Raw genomic sequence first — 8347 nt, 5'->3', positions numbered from 1 at the left:
GGGGGCGTCGCGCATGCGCAGAGACGCCCGCTCGGCGCCGCGGGGGGGCGGGGCCTCGCGCCTCCGTCGCACCCGCCTTGGCGGGAGGGGGAGCAGCGCGCGTGCGCGCAGCGCGGGCCTCGGCAGCGGGCGGGGTGGGTTTGCGCGTGCGCAGCGCGCCCCGTTCCCCCCCACACCCCCCCCGTGAGGCGGCTGCTGGAGAGGCAGGCGCTCAGCTCGCGGTTTCCACCCTTCCTTGCTTCTAATTAAGGCAAAATTAGCCCTCAGTCCACCCGTCAGCCCTATCCCATCGTGCTCACTGAGCTGAGTCCCAAAGAGCCGTGTCTACCCGTTGTTTGAAGCCTCTGCCAGGGTTTCGCTGCTGTCAGTGAAGGCTTTTTTGCTGATAACCAGTTTAAACCTCCCCTGGCACAACCTGCGGCCATTCCCTCTCATCCTGTAACCTGTTACTTGGGATCCTGTTGCTCCAAGGCCCATCTAGCCTGGCCTTGAACCCCTCCAGGGATGCGGCAGCCACCACTTCCCTGAGCAACCTGTTCCAGTTCCTCACCAATTCTCACCGTGAAGAAATTCCTCCTTATGTCCAGTCTAAATCTGCCCCTCTCCAGTTTATCCCCATTGCCCCTCATCCTATCCCCACAAGCCTTTGTGAACAGTTCTTCCCCAGCTTTCCTGTAGCCCCTTCAGGTACTGGAAGGTCACTCTAAGGTCTCTTCAGAGCCTTCTCTTCTCCAGGCTGAACAACCCCAACTCTCTCAGCCTGTCCTCGTACGGGAGGTGCTCCAGCTCTCGCATCATCCTTGTAGCCTCCTCTGGACCCGTTCCCACAGCTCCATCTCCTGTGCTGAGGATTCCAGAACCAGACAGAGTACTCCAGATGGACTTTTACCTTAATCTTTCCTTACATCATCAGGTATTTCCTCCTGCTGTAATATTCCTGTTTGAGAATGCTTACACCTTGCTATACTACAATTGCTCTTATCTCAACTACTAACTGGTTTCCTGTATTTCAGGAGCTTCTTTTTTCCAGTCTGTCCTTGATCTGAAACCAAATTCTGAGCAAGGGTGAAAAAATGAAAAGGTACTTGAATTCAATGTTCCTGATATCTTGAAATCATCAGGAACTTTGTCACAAACTTCAGCAGAGGTAGCATCAGACCCCTGTTTAGCTGCCAACAAGAAAACCATCTTTCACCATTACTAAAACCAATTGGGATTTCTAATTTTAAATTGCAACCAATACGGCTTTAAAGAGGTCATATGCTCATAGATGTAGCTCACTGGACTGTACATAAATTCACAAAGTGGGAACAAGTTAGGTTATTTGAGAATGTGGCAATTTGGGATTTTTTTTTTCTTCTTCCTTTATGGAGAAATTTATGTTTTCGGGAAACTGGGGAGCTGCAAAGAAGTGACAGTCAATAACTGATGAGGTAAACTTGAAAAAGAAGAAGCAGTTGCTACATATGTGGAAACAGCATGTGCAACTTTATAGCACTTTCTAAAAAGAGCAGTATTTTGAGTCACAAATGCTCTTTAATGCTCATTCTAACCAATGTTAGGAGCCCAGTCTGCAAGGAAGCAAGGAGACAATACACAGTGCTATGGATTTAATGATATCCTGGGGACTCAAGTGTCTTTCAGGTGCTGAAAGAGATGTTTAAACTGTAAAGAGACACCACAACATGACACCAAGAAGGAATATAGCACCAAGTTTAAGAGAGCCAAAGCATTTGTCTTAAAAGCTGCAGTAAAACAACACGTTGCAGCAGAGAGGAACCATGCTCAGACACTGTGCCTCTGTTAACCCTGCCTGTCCATACCCAATAACTGACTACAAAAGCTAACCAAGGCATAAATTTTCATTTCAGTTGGCTCTTCGGGTGACTTTTTCCAGATTCATTAAGGTGAAAGAGATAAATCACCATCGGATCCCATGGGGGTACATTGGCTGTTAAAAAATAAACATTTCAAAGTGGCAATTCCTTTTCCCATACACAGTAACTTTGTGCAATTGCTCAATATTTTGCAAGAGGCATGAACTCTGTGACATGACGAGCACTTATCCTCATTAATTGGTGGAGATAAGACTGCTAATCAGCTGAACCTATCCTATTTATAAAAGGGCTACAGTTAGAAGAGTAGCTCTGAGCTGCCCAGGTTCAGCAGCGACCCTGGAAGCTCTGCCTGCTGGTCTGGACGTATATAACAGACAGGCAGCAGCATCTCTTCCCTCTCCTGCAGACTGAAGTATCATGAGAAGCAGAAGTGTTCTGTGCCACTTTTGAGCACACCCTCCCAAACCCACAATCAGAACGGTGTAACCCAGCCCTCTAACCCAGGTTGTGCTTCCTTTCTCCTGGGGAAGACAATGGGGGAAAATGAAGAGAAACGCTGGCAGTAACATTGAGAAATATGCATATAAACATACTGTTTTTTTCTGCTAAGCCTCTCGGTTCTGGAAAGATAATTTGACTGGATTTAGATTAGTAAAAAAGATAAGTTAACAAAAGTGTTATTGCTTGTTAAACTAGTTGCAAGGAAGATGTGCCTGCTATGGAGAGGCTCTGCTCAGTCTCCATCAACAACCCAAACCCCCCTTCAGCAGGAGGTATTTCCACTGAAGAGGAAACAATTAACAAATGGTCAATTACCACCTAACAGGGTTGAAGAACATAATTCTTACTTCTCAAACTTTGTTTCAGTCTCTGATGACTCAGAATTATTGAGGAACCATGAGAAATAAAAATGTAACAAATATTAAATTCTGATGAAAACGGTGGCACCTGAGTGTGACAAATAATCTATTTGTCAGTGGTCACAAACTACAAAGCCATTGACATAAAGACAGGGAAATGTATGCCACAGCATTGCATTCATTATTCAGGCTGATTACAGACACCTCCAATCATTACGTAAATGTTATTATCCCGATTTTAAAGACTGAACTGGATTAATTGACTTGCATAAGGGTTAAAAAATCTGTGGCACAGCTGAGATAAGCGATCAGGAATGCTGGCATGTAGCCCCACACTCAATCCACTTGACAATACAGATCATCTTTGATAATGTCAGGATAGGATTGAGAGCTGTTGGCAGCCAGTAAAGAAAACTTAGGTAACAGGGAGTGGAGAGGTTCTAGAGAAATCCAACATGTGAAGAGCAGGATACAGAGCAGAGAGACCTGTGGAGAATTGGCTGGGGTACAACTCGGGGGGGTTTAGGGAGGTGTTCCTGGGCAGTGACTAATGGAGTCTGGTTTTCTGCCTTCAAAACAGATAAAAACAATTACTTTCCTCTTCATCAAACTTGTCAAGGCTGTAAACTCCCTGGAAAGACCTCTTTGCATGCACCCAAGGATCACACAGTCCATGTTTCATGGACTTTAAGCTTCTACCCTAATACAAATAAGAATTAAAACCCAGCTGTACTTAAGACACCACTTTAGTGTTTGCAGGAGACTTGGTGGTTCTTTATAGGAAAATTCTTGATCACAGGATACCTTGATTCTTTTTAGAAAAGCAGCTTGATTATTGTGAAAATAATAGATAATAAAAGATTTGGAATATAATAAAGCTTCCAGTTGCTTTGGTTTCCCTGGAGAAGACAGAATAAGGTGTTGGATAAGAAAGCACACTGCTGCAGCACTGAATTCCAGGCCCAGGTACAGGCTAGATGTGCAGTCAAGAGGAATTAATAGAAGGATCCTGCAGAAAACCAAGAAGTCAGAAAAACCTTAAACATTTACCAGGCCAAACATTCATATTGTCAAAGCCAACATAGTCCAAAATTCCAACTGGAGAGATTAAAGGGAACTCTAGGGCCAAACTTCTCTTGGTTTTCTATTAAATACCTTTGCCCTGACCATTTGGGGAGGTCAGGGCAACTGCAGTTGCTACCTGCCCCAAGCCACTGGTGCTCCCAACATTTGCCATGGGAATATTGGACAGATCTCAGAACCCAGCCTAAGGAAATCCTAGCACTCTCAGTATTTTGAGGGAGCTGGCTTCGACTCTCATCAGACACACTCCCATCATCATCACAAACAGTTAAAAGATACTAAAATTCCAACTTCAGATAGCACGTGGCTTCTAATAGAAAGGGAGCTGGTTGTTCTGGGTCCTTTACTTGCCAGAATCCACCCAAGGCAAACGAGAAAGATAAGCACCTTATTGTAATAATGGAGGAAGTTGGGTCACAAGCTTTCATAATGGCCCAAACTTTGACAACAGTCTGGTGAGAAGCAGAGGAAGATGGTTCCTCTACATGAAATTCCTTGTCGCTGTCACATGTTATCAGTCACATTGACATCTGGAGACTGCTCTGCAGCTGTGGGATGATTTTAAATAGCAAGAGGCACAAGTTCTGAAACAGAAACATATAAAAACAGTTGATGTGATCAGTACAACAGAAATGGGGAGGAAAACAGTCTGGAATTCAAAAGCTTCAGTGTAAGTTCAGATTAATTCTGAATGTAAGCCTTACATCACACCCTGCTAACTGTCAAAGACAGAAATGAAAAGAGGCCAGTCTCTGCCATGGGTTCATTTGCATTAGAATCCTCTATACCACAGCATTATTAACATTCTCCTTTTCATGTATTCATCTCCCTTGTACTTTGCAGATGCTCAGATCGCAGATGCGTTTGAAAACCTTCCTATTCAAAACCTTTGTTCTAGCTCTCAGAAAGCCCCAGAAAGGTGATGAAGATGTCCTCTTCCTTTGCAGACAAGGAAATATACCTACCAAATCCCCCATATTGAAAGAACAGCTTGCTCTGTAGTTAAATGATCCTTTTCTTCAGAGAAAAGAGCAAGGTAATTTTTTCAGATATAATAGTGATGCACTCGAGGGATCTGCACCTGCATTTACAATAGCCTGGGTAAAATTATTGGTCCTACTACCTCACCAGAAGGCGTGGAGTGGCTGTGGACTCAGTGCAACCTGCCCTTTCCCTAAGACATCAGCACTAGGAAAAGTACCAGAGGGAAGCACTGGTCTGTCCTTGTAAGACTGACTTGTTCTCATGATTGCTAACTAGGTGTGCTCAGGGACCAGTTTACCTTCTCCCTTCATCCACAGATGATTTTCTTAATCCAGCGATCAGGCAGCTGTTTGAAAAAAACAATAATTAAAATATTATCCAAAATAACATCCTTGCATATTGCCAGCTCCTACCAGAGCTGTCTCCACCTCATTCCTCAGGTAATCCTCTCTTCCTCAAATACTGAATTTTTTTTTAAACCTAACAAACAGACACATTTTCGTTCCTGGTGTGTGCAGATTCCTCCTCTGCTGCTGGAGAACAAAGTTCCAGCGTTCCCAGTCCTGGCAGTGTTTCCCCCCACTAGCCGTCAGAGATTTCCAGCAGGCCTGGCTGATCCTGAGTCATGCTTTCTCTTCCTGTTTTGTCTCCATGTGCTCTGTTGTGAGACAGCAGGTTAGTTATTCAGAAAACATTTTGGTAACCAGGTCATCAACGTAATGTTTATAACTCTATTACGAACAACTCCTAATCATAGGAAAGCAGGGCTTGGTAATAAGTCAAGAGGTCAAACATTCCTCTGCCCCCAGGCAGGATCACTTTTGTCCACATCACAGCTAGCAGACATCTACCAAAGCCAGCCTTAAGGTTCACTAATGGAGGAAATGCTGCAGCAACCTAAGGCTATGTATTTCAGTGTTACTCAGAACTATTACATTAATAAGATTTTTCTAGTGCAAAACTTCCTTGATACATCCTGAAGCCCCATTACTTTTTCCTCGGTTCATCAGGGACAAGGAATAAATATATTCTGAAATCCTCAACATAAGAAGGAGATGGAGCTGTTGAAACGGGTCCAGAGGAGTCTAAAAAGATGATCCGAGGGCTGGAGCACCTCCCATATGAGGACAGGCTGAGAGAGTTGGGGTTGTTCAGCCTGGAAAAGAGAAGGCTCCGAGGAGACCTTAGAGTGACCTTCCAGTACATGAAGGGGCTGCAAGAAAGCTGGGGAGGGGCTGTTCACAAAGGTTTGGAGTGATAGGACGAGGGGCAATGGGTATAAACTGGAGAGGAGCAGATTTAGACTGTTCATAAGGAGGAATTTCTTCCCTGTGAGGGTGGGGAGGCCCTGGAACAGGTTGCCCAGAGCAGTGGTGGCTGCCGCATCCCTGGAGGGGTTCAAGGCCAGGCTGGATGGGGCTTGGAGCCCCTGATCCAGTGGGAGGTGTCCCTGCCCATGGCAGAGGGTGGAACTGGATGGGCTTTAAGGTCCCTTCCAAACCAAACTATTCCATGATTCTATGATATAGGTTGTTAATTCCCACAGCCTTTTACACAGAAACTTAACAGTTCTTCTCAGTGTTCTTTTCTTTAGATTGCACCAGTTCTGTTATTTAAACAGACCTTACGTGGCACGGTATGTACATCTCTGATATTCTCATTGCTGTCTTCTGGACATTCTCCAATTTATTCATGTTCTCCTGCAGAGCAGCGATTGCTGCTGCTCCTATTGCGCTCTCCTCCCTGATCCAAAACCTGCATAGGGTTGGGCAGTGAGCACTAAACCCTGGAAAGGAAGAGCTGCTGTTGTAATTGCAGCAGTGCCCTCTAGTGCTTACAGGATGGCAAAAAGTTCTCGATTAAACTTTTTAATTAAGCTCAAATGGTTCACTTGTTCAAGCACAAAAGGTGAAGTTTTTAACTATGCTCTTTAACGCTGCTCACACAGTCTCTGTGACTGCAGACTGTAAATAAATGGAACTCACTTTTGTCTCTTCCCCAGAGGTAAAGGGTGGCTTTGCTGTTCCTGTACACACGTGGCTGTAAAGACTGAGGGTACAGAAGAAACGGTATCTCCTCATCACACTTCATGTCCAGTTCTGGAATCCTCAACAGGAGGAGATGGAGCTGTTGGAACGGGTCCAGAGGAGGCTACAAGGATGATCCAAGGGCTGAAGCACCTCCCGTGCGAGGACAGGCTGAGAGAGTTGGGGTTGTTCAACCTGGAGAAGGCTCCAAGGAGACCTTATAGTGACCTTCCAGTCCCCGAAGGGGCTCTCTTTTAATCCATGTCCATAAAATTGAGAAATGCCCTCCACTAACCTTCACCCGCGGCAAGACAACATGTAGAGATACTGCCTGCTTCGGCAATTACATCAGCGTTGTGAAGCTGCAGAGGGGGCAAGATGTTATTGTATGGTTCTGCCTACAAAGTAATAGGAATCAAAATTCATAGCTAAAAACCTTCTGATGAACTTTAGGGTCTTGTTCCCCAACGTCCCTTAGATTTGTTTCCTCATCACATCGAAACCAGAATTTCAAATTTCAACATGACTGACCAGACATCAAACCACCTATATATAATTAACATGATAGTTCATTACACAGTTAGGACTACAAAGTCAGAAACCAGACCTCAAATGTTATACCTAGGAAAAGCAGTATTGGATGTTCACGCATGGCGTAATCTTCACTTCCCAGCAGCTGAGAGTCTGTACCTGACCGCTCATGCAAGCGAAGCTCCTAAATAATGCATAGATTCTACTATGAATTCCTTCTTAATGCATATGCTTGCTGTCAGGATCACAAGTCCTTTGATTCCAGCCAGCGGTAAGTGCAGGTACCCATGCTAAAAAGGGTAGGATACGGATCAGAATCGCTTGCAGGCTGCTCTGCCAATGGAGCCTGAAGACTGCTGGACTAATAATGAAAGTTGCTGGCTATGTGACATGGAAAAGGGAGGGATGAGGGGGAAGGAAAGATCCAACTAACTTTCAGATGCGATGCAGCTGCCCCATTTTATAACTCTTCACAGAGCCCAGACAATTATTTTATGGTCTGGTCTTCCTCCACAGAGCTGAATTTCCACACTGCAAAGCATTAAAGTCTCTCAAACAATACCAAGAAAAACAGGGCTATGATCCGAGTGGAGGAATAGGCTCATAAATCCCCTGGACAGAATTGCAGAGGATGTCCTGTGAAGAACTCAGCCAAACACAACTCCTAAGATTCTCTCAACTAAAATAAACTGTAAAATTAAGAATATTTGTGCTGTATGTGGCTTACACCCAAATGTATTACAGTCGACACTTCCTCCAACAGCGTGAGGATACTATGCTAATCCCACCCTGATCCCGTTGCCATCGTCCTTGGCTGCTCACTAGAGTGATTCTGCATGGCGGAAAATGACAGCAACTGCCAAGATCCATCAGCCCGAGCAAGCGGGTGTTAGGCAGGAAGAGGAAACGCAAAGGGACACTCATCTCACTGACACAGACCCGCAGGCTGGGGAGCCAGTCGGAGTTCCAACTCGGCTTTAGATGACCAAGGTAGATCCCAAGCATCTCCGTTCCACAGGATCCC

The sequence above is a fragment of the Phaenicophaeus curvirostris genome, chromosome 22, assembly GCF_032191515.1.
Source record: "Phaenicophaeus curvirostris isolate KB17595 chromosome 22, BPBGC_Pcur_1.0, whole genome shotgun sequence".
NCBI classification, from domain to species: domain Eukaryota; kingdom Metazoa; phylum Chordata; class Aves; order Cuculiformes; family Cuculidae; genus Phaenicophaeus; species Phaenicophaeus curvirostris.
Note: the sequence above shows the minus strand (reverse complement) of the source record.